Source organism: Nicotiana sylvestris, chromosome 10, assembly GCF_000393655.2.
Source record: "Nicotiana sylvestris chromosome 10, ASM39365v2, whole genome shotgun sequence".
NCBI lineage: Eukaryota > Viridiplantae > Streptophyta > Magnoliopsida > Solanales > Solanaceae > Nicotiana > Nicotiana sylvestris.
In genome coordinates this window covers 109,318,981-109,334,651 of record NC_091066.1, presented here as the reverse complement: position 1 = coordinate 109,334,651, position 15,671 = coordinate 109,318,981, and positions in this window count along the sequence as shown.

Here is a 15,671-nt window from a genome sequence, read left to right as displayed (position 1 = left end):
CAGACCCGTTTTCTCCCTTATCTTCTGTATTTATGATATCTTCAGATGTCGTTCCTAATTCCATACTTTGTAGAATTTTAGTTTAACTCTGTAGTAGCTCATGACTTGTGACACCCCGGTTAGGGCTGAGTTGGGTTGGATTTCCGTATTTTATCTATACTTTCCGCTATTGGATATTATTAAACCATGTTTATACTATAATTTTGTTAATTAATTGTCTTAAAAGGATGAATTGGGTTGAATGGCTGGCCTTGTCTTCATGAGAGACGTCATCACGACCAGGTTCGGGAATTGGGTCGTGACAAGTTGGTATCAGAGCCTAGGTTACATAGGTCTCACGAGTCATGAGAAGGTTTAGTAGAGTCTCGCGGATCGGTACGGAGACGTCTGTATTTATCCTCGAGAGGCTGCAGAACCTTTAGGAAATCTTCACATTCTTGAATTCTTATCATGCATTCTTGATTCAGCTTGAAAAGTAACTCTTGAAATTCCTTCCACGCGTTCGCATGCACGCATGAGCGCTCAGTATCAGATGTGCCTTGATGGCTTATGATTCCCTGATTGAGGGGCGAGACGTGATCTCTATGAGTTGATGTTGGGCCAGTCTGAAGGACTTGAGGCCGGATCTTTTCCTATGGCTTAAGCACCGAGGTGCTGATTGTGTGAGCAAGTGTTTTGAACTTATATGTCCGGTATTGCCCCTATTAGTGGGAATGACGGCTGGGTAGCAATGTGATGGGTATGATAGTACTGCGAGATGTTTCTATATGACTTGGAAGTGTCGAGGAAGATCTGTTGGATGATAGGTGAACTATTAAGTGTATGATTTCCATTGTGATTAGAGGTGTAGCTCCGAGTTATGGGCGTGAAGAATCTTTTCAAGTCTCCTGTTTGGAGTGAAGTAAATTTCATGTTACAGTATGAGTTTAGACCCAGGAAGACTAAGTGATTGTGTAATATGTATGACGGTGGAAGGTATACAAAAATGTTAATTGGAGGCAAAGTAGGTGGGTTATCTCATGCGGAATAATCTACGTAGGTGTGTTCCTTATAATGTTGAGTAGAGAGTTTCTTTTCTACTAACAAGGTGTATGTGTTGAGATTTGAATTTGACTCTAATTGAGAAATTTGAGTTGATTGTCACGAGAATGAAGGTGATCTTAGTAGTGGAATTGAGGTATTTTACGGTCTATGTTACCTAAGCTTGTGGAGAATTTTTGTTGAACTAGTTGTAGTAATATGGCAATATTTCTAAGTTTGATGACCTGCGTGGACTGGTTGAATTAGAGGAATTTAGTTCTGATAGCTTGATTAGGAGAAAACGGATTTCCAAGTGTTCTTGATGGTTTCTACCATGGTTTAAAATAGATACTTTCTACAGGTATGGGGAACGTGTTGTGTATTATGAGTTCCTGTATATTTCTTCATTATTAATGGGGTACGAAGGTTTTGGAGAGAGGTTCTGTTTAATGTAGGGTTTCCTACTGGTTCTTGGTTGGTATGGTCGCGAGTATACGAGTTGTGTAGTATGTTATGCGATTATATCTAGGGTTATTATTATGGCTTAACACAGTTTGTTCGGACTTATACAGTGTGTGTATGTGAGATTCGGGTCTTGAAAAGAATTCTAGATGTTAGAAATTGGGCTCCAAGGATTTAGGGTAAGGTTAAAGTAATATTTATTATTCACTACAATGGGTTTAATGTGTTTCGGAATAATTGGTTCCAACTTTTTTTATAAATTATATGCCCTACCAGTATGAGGGTTCGTTATGTGCTATGGAAAAAAAATGTTTACTAAATTTATTGAGAAGAAGAAAGAAAGAAAATTGAAAACTGCAGTTGGCACAATGTGAAATATTTAAACCGGGATGCAAGTCGCGGTGGAGGTTATGTAAGGACAAGGTCCTTGTGGTAAATAATTATGAGTTTAAAGTTTTCCTTTGTAAAGTTTAATTCGTACGATAATATTAAAGGGAGTCATGCCAGTTAGGTTGATTTGATAATTCTTGTATATTTTATGTTCATATTCAGCCATTTTCGTACTGTAAACATTGAGTTTTAGCTTATGAGATGAGTTCCCAGGTGGCGTTAAATGTGACTCATTAATCCGAGTAAGTAATAATGAGGTCTTCATGCCTCACATTCTGTTGTCAGTATTGTGAAAATTTGAAATGAGGTGGTGGTTAATATGAGATTTATTGATAATGATGAAATTATTTATGAACAACTATTAAGACCAGAAATGTGGTTATGATCATACAAATGATGCGTTTCATGTCAAAATATCATTGTGATAATGTCGGGCTTGTAATGCGGAGATTAGTGTTATTGATATACTTGCGGTGCTTGTTGGGTTGTGGACATGTTGTTAGGAGTTGTTTTGGTGTTACTCTGATAGGTGGATAGGCCCAACTACAAGGGAGACTCTGCCGAAATATTTGAAAAATCTGGGAGTTAGTCAAATTTTGGGGACTTAAGAAAGTTGAAATGTTGGAAGAATATCTAAGATCTATATGTAGTCGTTCGGTTCATTTGGTTGTGGATTGTGGGGTGTTGTCCCGGCTATGGTGGTAGTTCTTTCATGTTATGAGAAGAAATGACTTATTACGGGTCCAGGAAAGGCTATCAGCCTAGTTCAGTGCGAGCAGAATCGACCTGAAGTGGGTGAATGGATTTAAATAGGATTATGGGCTTTCATGTGAGTCAGATGTGTTCATTTTAGTATAGCGCTCCTCAAGGAGGGGTGTTGGAATATCATATGTTGTTCCGTGTTCGTCAACTCATGTAATATTGTGATTGTGCCATGTGTGCTGTGAAACGGCTTGATAAATTCCTATTCTCTGGGGAAAAGTTCATATTAGTTGTGTGAGTTGAGCAATCCATTCCTGAATCATTTCCTTATGTATCTTGTTCGCATTATGGCCTATTGGCGCATTTTTGCATCATGTGAGACTGTTGGTCATTGTCTGTGGTGATTGGTTGTCTGAGCAGCTCGTACTAGGTGAGGCGAGACTATTGGTAACAGGGACCATTGCAGTGGGATTATGTGAGGTATATTGCAGGGCAGTTACCAGTATTTGGGTAGTAATGAGGTGATGATTTTAGTCAAAAGGAGAGAATTAATGTTTGGTTAACTCTGCAACTGGTTAGAAATTTCTGCACATCTCCTCCGTTGTGGTTGTATCGTCAGCATTATAATAGAATGTATAGGTATATCATCATATGCATTGGGAGCATCAGAGTCGTAGAATTTTGGCTATTAAGTTTCATGGAGTGTCATTGTGGTTAGATGGTGAATTATGCGATGCATGGTGCTAATTCAACAAAGGTACGCAGTCGTGTTCTAGTACCTCGTGTGGTAGTAGATACAGTGTTTATATATAGGGAACAGGTCTGGCAGAGAATTTCAGGTGTTGGAATTGGGTTCTGAGCTTATTGTATGGATAAAAGAGGATATCTGCAGATTTGATCAAACTAATGGGTCCATATGAGTTATGGTAGCACAGGAAGGTGCACGAGGTGTTAAACAGTGATTTCAGATAACTTAAGAGCAGTTCTTGGAACTTTCGAGGACGAACGTCTATTTAAGTGGGGGAGAATGTAACGACTCAATCGGTCATTTTGAGCTCTAGCGCGTCGTTCAGCAGTTGTAAGACATGAACAACTTCATTTCAGGTATATTGACTTGTACGTATGGTCAGAGTTGAATTTCGGGAAATTCGGAGTCAAATTGGAAAGAAACTTTTCATTATGGCAACCTTAAGTTGAAAAAAATGGCTAAGATTGGAATTTTGAGTAAAAAACCTCGGAATTGGGATCTGAAAGTTCCAGCATGTTCGTATGATGATTTCAGACTTGGGCGTGTGTCCGGATTTGGTTTTGGATAACCCGTGAGCATTTCGGCGTATATTGTGGAAGTTAGTATTTTAGAAGAATTTCATAAATTTGAGTTGGAAGGCATTTCAGAATTATAGATGTCCGTTTGGGATTCCGAGTCTGGGAATAGCTCTGTATGGTGATTCTGGAGTTGGGAGCACGATCGGAAGTGAATTCGGATGTCCGGAGGTCATTTTGAAGTCATTTGGCTAAATATAGAAATTTAAAGGTTTTTGAGAAAATTCGACCGGAAGTGGAAATTTTGATATCGGGTCGGAATGCGATTCCGAAAGTTGGTGCAAGTCCGTAATGTCGAATGTGACTTGTGTGCAAAATTTGAAGTCATTCGGACTAGTTTTGGTAAGGTTTGAGACACTTAGTCTCTTTTAAGGAAGCTTAAGTTGGAAAAGTCAACCGGATATTGACTTATGTGTTAGAGGGCTCGAAATGCGAATTTTATGGTTTGGATAGCTTCGTTAGGTGATTTGGGACTTAGGAGTGTGTCCGGAATATTTTTGTGATGACCGGTGTAGAATTAAGCTTGAATTGGCAAAGTTAGTATTTTGGCGAATTCCGATTGATCGGTGAGATTTTGATCCGAGGGTCGGAATGGAATTCCGAGAGTTGCTATAGCTTCGTTATGTCATTTTGTACTTGTCTGCAAAATTTGAGGTCATTTGGACGTGGTTTGGTTGGGTTTTTGATCAAAAATAGAATTTGGAAGTTTTTGAGATTCATAGGCTTGAATCCGATGATTATTTGATGTTTTGATGTTATTTTGGGTGTTCCGAAGGTTGGGATAAGTTTGAATGATATTGTGGGACATGTTGATATAATTGGTTAGGGTCCCGAGGGCCTCGGGTGGATTTCGAAAGGTTAACAAAATGGAATTCTGACCCAAAAAGAAAAGAAAAAGCTACTGCAATTTCTGCTGCTAAGCTGTCTTTGGACAGCAAATCTACAAGGAATTTTGAGATAATTCAAAAACAAAAGTTGTAGCCCTTCGTGTCTAGTTTCCAGAAAGCTATGGAAATCGTAATTTGAACATCTGTAGAGAAAGTTATGATCGATTGAAGATGACTGGTGGAGCAGTTTCTCCAGAATTTTCTGATTTCATGGAGCCGAATTTAGAAGCTCATATCTCGGGATATATAAAGCGTTATATGGTGTACAACCTATCAAATTAAAGATCTTCGAGTCTAGTTTCTAAATCTTCAAACCGTTTGTAATTTGGATATTTATACAAGACGTTATGGGTGTTTAAACAGAAGGTGTCCGACAAGGGAAAATTTTAATAGGATGTACAACTTGTATAAAACAAGTGAAAGGTACAACTCGACGAAGCACGGGCAGATTCTTTAAACACGGATTTGGCTTATTTATTTCATTTCTTTCATTTGGCTTGGATGATTTTGGAGAGAATTTCAAGGGAAATTTTATCAAGCATCAAAGGTGAGTTGTTTCTACTTATTTCCAAGTTAAATACAAGATTATATGTGAATTAGAACATGAAAATCAGTAGAAAAGTGGGGTTTTAGGGTTTGTGCTTTTGAGATTTTCTAGGGTCGATTTGAAGGGTCAAATGAGCTCCGATTTTTATGTAATTTATATGTACGGACTCGTGAGAGGACAAAGAACATTTTATTATAAAAATTTCTGAGTTTTGAGACGTGGGCCGGGGGCTCGGGTTTTGTCAAATTCGTGAATTTTGATATTTTTCGATTGCTTTCGATTGGATATTGTCCCTTTAGCATAACGCGACATATTCATTGTGATTTTGGGCAGATTCGACGCACGTGGAGGCCAATTCGAGGTGCAAAGGCGTCGCGAGCTAACGAAGTAGCCGGTTTGAGGTGAGTAATTGATGTAAATGATGTCCTGAGGGTTTGAAACACCGGAATTTCACATCGTAACGCTATATTAAGGTGACTTGCACGCCGGATAACGGGCGTGGGGTAGAGCACCATTGGGGATTGTGACTTAGTCCATCCCGAGAGATGTTTTTACCGTGTTTTCTACTTGAACTAAATTGAAAATCATCCTTACTTGGATTTAATTGTTACATTTGGGCTTCTTGCCAATTATTTGAATCCTTCAGGGATTGACATCACTGTTTTCGCATACATGCATATCATTTGATCTCAGTCCAAGGTTTTAAATACTGTTTTGCAAACTCAGCCATCTTTCTAAGATTTGAAAACTTAAATGATATTTCTAAATGATATTTCGGGCTGAGAACTACTGTTTTACAAATGCCCAAGGGGCTTATTATGATTTCTGGACTGAGCATGGATCGGGCTGCGCGCCGCAGCAGATTTGAAACAGTGGTAACAATGACACTGTATGATGTGACTTGAAACAGTGGTAACAATGGCATTGTGTGATATAAATTGGTTAGGTAACAATGACTGACCAGGACTTGATTGATGCCACGAGATGGCTTGTTATTGCACTTGGGCTGTAGGAGCCCCTCCGGAGTCTGTACACACCCCCAGTGAGCGCCGTCGACGATAAATAAATATGGATGGCTCGGGCTGCACGCCGCAGTGGGTACCAGAGGGTACCGTCATATGCATTGCATTGCACTCATGCATTTATTCCTCATCTGCATTATCCGCCATAATAATTATGTGCTCTTATTTCATTGACTGGTTGCTTCATACTGTTCTGAGCCTGAGGGGCTGATACTGTTCTGAGATACTGAGCCCGAGGGGCTGATACTGTTCTGAGATACTGAGCCCGAGGGGCAGATTTCTACTTATTCTTTTGATACTGAGCCCGAGGGGTAGATTTCTACTTGTTGTTTTGATATTAAGCCCGAGAGGAAGATTTCTACTCGTCATTTTACTGCCAAATTATCTTTTTTTTATGGTTTAAAAGAAATTTCACATGATGTTTCACTGAATTGTTATTTTAAATGATTTCACTGCTTCTGTATAGAGTATTGTGTGCCTTAACGTGTTTTCTTACCTTCAGTTATTATTTATATTTATTACCTACTGGGTCGGAGTACTCACATTACTCCCTGCACCATGTGTACAAGTACAGGTATTCCTAAGGCATAGAGCGAGTTTTCTGCTGTTCAGTTTTCATCGGAGTTATCGAGGTAGCTGCATGGCGTTCGCAGACCCGTTTTCTCCCTTATCTTCTGTATTTATGATATCTTCAGATGTCGTTCCTAATTCCATACTTTGTAGAATTTTAGTAAACTCTGTAGTAGCTCATGACTTGTGACACCCTAGTTAGGGCTGAGTTGGGTTGGATTTCCGTATTTTATCTATACTTCCGCTATTGGATATTATTAAACCATGTTTATACTATAATTGTGTTAATTAATTGTCTTAAAAGAATGAATTGGTTTGAATGGCTGGCCTTGTCTTCATGAGAGACACCATCACGCCCAGATCGGGAATTGGGTCGTGACAATAAATAATATCAAAATTTTGTTATTACATGCAATAATTAAAAAAAATTCATTTTATTTAAGTAAAATATGAAAATAAAATTAAAATGTACTTAATTCTTGTAATATAAGTTAAATATATTAAAATTCATTCAACAAATATAAAAGCATTCACCCCTAAAGTCACTATATATTAGAATATTTTTTAAAAATAAAAAGAAATATTTATAAATTAATATCCTAAGTATTAGGTTTAAGGGTTATTTTTGGTATATACTATATTTTGTTAAGGGTATTTTAGATAAGAAGAAAAGCCAAAATTGCTTCTGCTTCTGCTTTTGGAAAGAAGCTACTTTTTCCTGCTTCTCTGAGACTGCTTCTGCTTCTTCCCAAAAGCACTTTTTTCCCAAATAAGCTTGGCCAAACACCTCAAATTAGGGAAAAAAGTGCTCTTGGGAAAAAAAGCACTTTTTTTGTCTTGAGAAGCTTGGCCAAACAGGCTAATATTGTCCTTAACTTTTGGGCTTCTTAGCCTAAGTTCAGGACCTATTGTCTTTAACTTTTGAGCTTGTTAGTCTAAGTTCAGGAGTTCAGGACCTATTGTCCTTAACTTTTGAGCTTGTTAGTCTAAGTTCAGGACCTATTGTCCTTAACGTTTGGGCTTGTTAGTCTAAGTTCTGGACTTCAGGACCTATTGTCCTTAACTTTTGAGCTTGTCAGTCTAAGTTCAGGACCAAGTGTCCTTAACTTTTAAACTTGTAATTCTAAGATCAGGACCAAGTGTCCTTAACTTTTGAATCTGAAACTCGAAAATAATAATAATAATAATAATAATAATAATAATAATAATAATAATAATAATAATAATAATAATAATAATAATAATAATAATAATAATAATAATAATAATAATAATAATAATAATAATAATAATAATAATAATAATAATAATAATAATAATAATAATAATAATAATAATAATAATAATAATAATAATAATAATAATAATAATAATAATAATAATAATAATAATAATAATAATAATAATAATAATAATAATAATAATAATAATAATAATAATAATAATAATAATAATAATAATAATAATAATAATAATAATAATAATAATAATAAATACTTTTGCTCAGCATTAAAAATGTTTGATAAAAAGTAAATACCACTTTAAAAAGTGGATACCCCATGCCATTTCTACTATAATTTCACATTATCGCGGCTCACGCATAAGTGTCACGACCCAATTGAACATACACTGCTGGACACGGGGGATTTGCATCTACAATCGCTTTTTGGGTTGCGTTTTACTTGTGCCCGCTTTGCAAAACAAATTGCAAGCGTACCCACGTTTCGCGTAATTTCAGTATACATGGCTGAAGTAGCAAAGGCAATTACGCAAAACATCAGTATTCTAGTAGACAGGCCTGAAGTAGCAAGGGCAGTGCTGAAGTTGTTTTGTCCTGGATAAGATGTTGAAGTTATATAATTTATTTGTAAAAATTTAAGCACTAAAACAACTAAAGTTTTTTTGTCCTGGATTCATTAATTTTGTCATAAAAACTTTTTCAAAAACTTCAGCAGAAGATGCTGAAGTTATTTAGTTCATTTGTAAAAACTTCAGCACTAAATAAGCTGAAGTTTTTTTGTCCTAGATAAGCTTTTTCAAAAACTTCAGCAGAAGATGCTGAAGCTATTTAGTTCATTTGTAAAAAACTTCAGCACTATATAAGCTGAAGTAACATTTTGCAGGAAGAGTGAAATATAAATTGCAAAGCTTAAGTTGTTGGAAAGGAAGTATACGTCTTCCCTTGATCGTTCAAATGCAGTCAATTTTATAGGAACTATCAATCTCATTAATCAACTCTTTGAAAGGTTGTTGCTTGCCTCCTTCGCAGGAAATAAAGCTAGAGGAACTTACGAAAGAGATTCTTTGGAACTTCGTACGGGAAAAAATCACTTATTTTTGCTAAAATGGAAAAATTATTTCGAATAATGAAGCTGAATCAGGGTGGTGGATCTTTTAACTAAAAGTGAAGATTCTTTTAAATCTTGACGTCATTGCATTGTGGCCACTCAACAGAACTCACACTAGGCTGCAATAGGAATTTTTGTATTCTTGGGTTTTAGAACAATGTTAAAAACAAAATGAAAATTTCTCTTAAGATGGTGGTAGTATTAGAGAATTAATCATAGTGTCTTTCAGTTGTTAATAGAAGAAGAAGAAGAAGAAGAAGAAGAAGAAGAAGAAGAAGAAGAAGAAACGAAGGAGGAGAAGGAGGGGGAGAAAGGGGCTGAAGTTGTTTAAAAACTAGGTACAAGTTAAAACTTTTTTAAAAAATGGATATAGGTTAAATGAGGGCGACCAAATAGGACGCCCCGTGCAATTTTTACGCTGGACACCAATAGCAATAGTCTTAATGTCCATTTAAACACCCAAACGAAAAGCACTGCCCGTTAGAGTGAGGCCAGCAACCCAATTACGACTTGTAACCATTGATCATAGAATTTAGCCACTGTTCTATTACGAAATTAATAAATCATATCTGATTCCACGTTTTACGTGCTAGGAAAAGAAATTAAATACAATAATCATCAAAGTATCAAGGCTTGCATTCAAACTCTAAGCTAAATAAATTTCAGTGTTTACAACAATGGCCACTTCAACTATACTACTTGATAAAAATACATTCTCATCCAAAATAATATTACAGCCCAAACAGGAACATTTATACTTCTACTTAAGCGAGACGACCTACAATGGCTCTAAGCACTTCTAATATTCCATTTTGGCTTTGAAGTTTACAGATCTGACCAATCAGTGACCAGATCTATGAATTACAGCCATATTCATAGCAACAGTATCCCTTCCTCATCATTAATTACTACAACAAATCACTTAACAAATACAAGACATTACAAACACATCTGTGTCGAAGTTCATATCCAATCAGATCACGATATAGAAAAATTAATAACACAGGTTGCTAAACTTGACAAAGAAGAACATGATTTCACATTTTTACACACTATCATTCCGTAATAAGCATGTTTTTATTGATTCAATATGAAAGTTACATGATCAGGGTTGATACCTTGACTGTAATAATAAGATCCTAAAATAGCCAAATAAAAGCTAAAACAGCTACAGGTTGGAGCTCGGCTACGAATTGAAGGAAGCAACAACAAACATCAAGAAATCCAAGATATATCCATCTCGAAACCCAAAAACTGCAGAAGAATTTGTTTTCGAATCAACAGAAATCACTACGGCTCCCTTTTGTGGATATTTTGAGTGAAAAATGACCCAAAAACTATAACAACCTGGCTAGTAATTTTGAGTATTTTAGCCCCGATTCTGTAAGGCCCCGTAAAATCTTACCTAGAACCCGAAGTTTCGCGGTGACGAGGTACGCTAATGTGTTTGAGAGTTGTCGAACATGCCCACCTACTGTTTGATGAGATGCTTAAATGAGCTGAACCCACGAATATCTTCCTAATTATGGTTTGATGAGATGCTTAAATGAGCTAAACCCACGAATATCTTCCTAATTATGGTTCAATTTTGTTATGCTTCTAAATAGATTGAAGTTGCTAGGATTGCCAGAACATTGTACTCCCTGCGTTCCAATTTATGTGAACCTGTTTGACTGAGCACAGAGTTTAAGAAGAAATGAAGACTTTTGGAATTTGTGGTTCTAAACAAATCAAAAAGGGGCCCAGAGTATTTATGTGGTTATAAAAACTTCTTATTAAGGGCAGAAATGTAAGTTTAAGCTAAATTGTTACCAAATTTAGAAAGGAGTCATTCTTTTTGGAACGGACCAAAAAGGAAATAGGTTCAGATAAACTGGAGAGGGAGTAGTAACTTAAGAAAAGCTCAAAGAGAGGTATGTTAGTTAAACTCTTCTCCTAGAATCGAATCTCTCGGTATTCTTGTAAGTTTCAAGTATGAAGGGCCAAGCTCTTATTTCTTATGTTCCGAGATATTCCTTATAAACTTGACTATTTCGAATAAGCTTGTGTTGAAAGATATATACTACAAATCTGTGCCAAATACTCCTATCATATTGTTTTCTCCTTCGGGAATGTATTCAAACGTGACCAATGTGTCGGAATATAATGATTTCAATCATGTTTCAATTGCAACTTATTATGCCAAATTGTGGAAGAAAACTCAATGCACTTAAGACTATTATTGCTCATATGTATACTTAAAGTATTTATTAGAAATGCATGGTTGTTGGTAATCCATGATGATGTCTGAAAGTGAAAGGACTGAGGTTCCAAGAACAAAATTACACTTGTGGCCACTAGTGCCAATGCAATGAAAAGACGAGTGAAAACTATGAAATGAGCTATAAATCCCTTTTATAATAAATTTTTTTGGAGTATCATTTTAAACATATAAATATCTTTACAAAGGCCAAACGGCCTCAACAAAAAATACAGAAGTGCAAAAACAAAGAAAAATCTATAAGGCACCAAAGATTGATCTTTGTCGGAGCCCGCCTCATCACCGGGACCATCGGGGTCTTCTCCACCCTCGGATCCGCCAGAACCCTCGGAGCCTTCCTCGTCCTCGGGATATGCCAACTTCTTGGCCTCAGCCTCAAGCCTTTTAGCATTTTCAACCTTGGCCGATAGGTCAAAACCCCAAGGCTCTTCCTTTTTTCCCTTCGACAATTTTCAGGTTTGTTTCTTTTGCTTTTTCTTTACGATTGCAAAGATTTCGAACGCCTTAGCACGTAATAATAAGATCTTATTCATAGGTTCGAATAAAACTCGTTCTCGATGCAATTTTGCTTAAGACTCGTGGGGCTGTGTATGACCAGATGTTTTCCCTGAAGTACTTACTTAAAAGAAATTTAGATTATAATTTCACCAGAGTAGCCTTTGAACCAGTTCGTAAATTTTTATGGCCTTATGTTTTAGTAACGGGTTTTGGACCTCTCCGAGATGTTTTAGGATGGCCATAGCCTTTTAAGTTTGGGTTCTTCCCAATAGGCTTATTACCCCCGATTTCGATACCCGAGCCGTCTGGGCTTACCCAGGACGATAGTCCTTGAGTGGGGTTGGCCATTGCCTTTAAGGTTCGGGCACTGCCTAATAGGTTTTTATACCCCCGAGCTCCGACAACCCGAGCCATCAGAGTTTTTTTCGGACGACAGTCCCCGAGTGGAGGTGATCTCTTGGATCCGGATAGAAATGGCCCTCGGGCCGATGATCTTAAGGAAAAAAATGTAGTAGTTTTTAAGAGACAAAATATGTATCTGCAAGATAGAAACTTTCTTTTATTTCTGTGCGCAACATACAGGATTGTATATGTGTACAAGTGTCGTGTTATGGCTTAAGTGGTCTATGTGGGCACAGTTCATTTGACCGGTTGGCTCTTACAATAAATCCTATCCACCGAGCCTAGACTCTTCGAGTGCAAAGTTTCCTTCCTTGCTAAAACCAATATTCGAGGGTGATGGCCACCAGTATTTGAGGCCGATCGTAGAGAGGGTTCGGATACTATTGATGTGATCTTCGACTCTGGTGCATGAGCGGTCTTCAATTCTAAGTTTAGCATGATCCAATGTTGCCTCGTTAAAAACCTTGCCGGAAAACTGATTTGGGACAAAATTGATTCAAGGGAAAAAGAGTGAAACACGTGCTTTCATGCCTAAGAGTTGCATTATTCCTTAGCCATTACCCGCAAGCGTTAGTCCAATTCATAATATACGTAAAGAAAAGTAATGAATGGGGTCGTACCTTAGCAGTAGTATCATTTTAAGTAGGTTACGTTCCAATTGTTCGGTAGTCGCTCACCGTTCATCACTTCGAGTTGGTACGATCCTTTGCCGATGATCTCGATAATTCAATAGGACCTTCCTAATTCGGTCACAGTTTCCATTCGTTCGGGTTCTGGGTGTTCAATGTCACCTTTATTAACACGAAGTCCCCGATATTAAATTGTCAGAGGTTGGCTCTCCGATTGTAATACCTTTCAATCTCTTGCTTTTGGGCGGCCAACCGGATGAGGGCAGACTCGTGCCTTTCGTCCAACAGTTCTAGGCTCGCATTCATGGCCTCGTCATTTGACTCTTTGGTCGCATATCGGAACCCGAAACTTGGTTCTCCTACTTCGACCGGTATTAGCGCTTTGGCACCGTAGACAAATGAGAACGGGGTGACCCCGGTACTAGATTTTGAGGTCATACAATATGTCCATCGGACTTCGGGAAAAATTTCCTTCCATTTTCATTTGGCATCGGTCAACCTCTTCTTAAGGTTTTGGAGTACGGATTTGTTCTTAGACTCCGCCTGCCCGTTCCCACTAGGGTGATAGGGTGTTGATAGGATCCTTTGGATCTTATGATCCTTGAGAAATTTGCTCACCTTACTGCTGATGAACTTCTTCTCATTGTCTCACACGATCTTGGCCGGCATTCAGAATCGGCATATTATGTGGTCCCAAATGAAATGAATAACTTCTTTCTCCCTGACTTTCTCAAATTCTTGGGCTTCCACCCACTTAGAAAAATATTCAGTCATAAACAATATAAATTGAGCCTTACCAGGTGCTCATGGCAGAGTACCGATGATGTCCATTTCCCATTTCATGAATGGCCAGGGTGACAAGATCGAATATAGTAGCTCCTCGGGATGGTGGATCATCGGTGCGTGCCTCTGACATTCATCGCATTTTCATAGGAATGCCTGCACGTCTTTTTCCCTATCGATCCAGTAGTAGATGACTTTGATTTTCTTATGAACTAACGATTCGGCACCCGAGTGGTTCCCGCAGGTGCCTTCGTGAACTTCCCTCAAAACATATTCGGTATCTCCTAGTCCCGAACATATGACGAGCGGGCCATCAAACATTCTCCTGAATAAGGTGTTGTCTTCGGACATGCTAAACCTAGCCGCCTTTTGCGCAGAGCCCTCAATTCCTTAGGATCCGAGGGCAGCTTTCCGATCTTCAAGTAATCTATATGCTTGTTTCTCCAGTCCCAGGTTAAGCTTGTTGAGTTTATCTCGGCATGGCCTTCCTCCACTACCGATTTCATGAGTTGCACAACCGGTCCTGAGTTGAATTGGGGGTAAATTGTGATACCATATCATAGCTCCTTTGACAAGGTCTCTCCGAACTTTTTCAGTAGGATAAATTCAATCTCGTCATCTTCCAAGTCATTTCCTTTGATGGCGCATGTATAGGAGGTCACATGTTCATTTGGGTCAGTTGTTCCATTGTACTTAGGAATTTCGGGCATGCAAAACTTCTTTGGGATCGGCTTCGGAGCTGAGCTTGGAGGAAAAGGTTTTTGAACAAACTTTTTGGAATCTAGGCCTTTCAGTATCAGTGACGCTCCTGGGATTTGGTTGACCCTGGAGTTATAGGTCTCCACCTTTTTGTCGTTAGCTTCGATTTTTTTTCTCCTGTTTCTACCCATTTTATCAATTCCTCGAGCATCTTTATTATCTTAGGGTTGGTCCCGGATTCAGCCTCACTTGGCCTATCTGTGGCTAGTTCGTTTCTGCGAGTGTTTTCCCGAGATGGTTCAGGATCAACTCTACTGGGAGCACGACTTTGGTTCTGCAATTGGTCTATTGCTACTGTTGAGCCTGTAGCATCTCAAAGATCACCCGCAAGTTGATCCCGTATCTTTCACTGTCGTGTGTATTTTGGGCTACCAATCGAACTCCCCCACAGATGCTGTTCTCAGGATTGGTAGGCAAATTTGCGTTAATGGCAACATGTGAGTTGGCATCGATTTAGTCCGCAACTGGAACTCCGTTGGGATTGGAAGGGGGCACCTCGCTACTGTGTACCATATTATTGTTCCAGCTATGGTGTCCTGACTCAGCATCCATGTTTAGAGGGGTAGATTGAGAGTTCAACATTTTAAACTTTGACCTGAAATTAAAGACACTTCAAAGAACAAGTGTGAAGTAGGGTGTGTTATAGAAATTTGTATCAAATTGCCACTATTATTCTTAGCCCCACGGTGGGCGCCAAAATGTTTATCCTAAGAAACAGATAATAGTTAAATTTGTAAGTGGTTTTAAGGATACCTGGATTAATTCAATAGAAACGAAAAAGATTGCTAGAATGATCATATAAAAAATATAATAAATTGTCAAACCACTTGAAAATAAAGGGGGAATGATTCTGGACTCGAGGGCAGCCTCAATAAGGTATCTTCTTCGAGCCGGGCTCACAAAGACCAGCACTGATGAACAAAAGTAAGAACAAAGAAAATAGTAGTATATTGCCTTAGTATGCGTGTGTTACAATATTTTTAATGAATAATCAGATTCCCCTTTATATGGTAGGAGAGTTTTACCCTAAGTACAATTCTATAAAAGGTAAAAAATCTTATGTTCAACT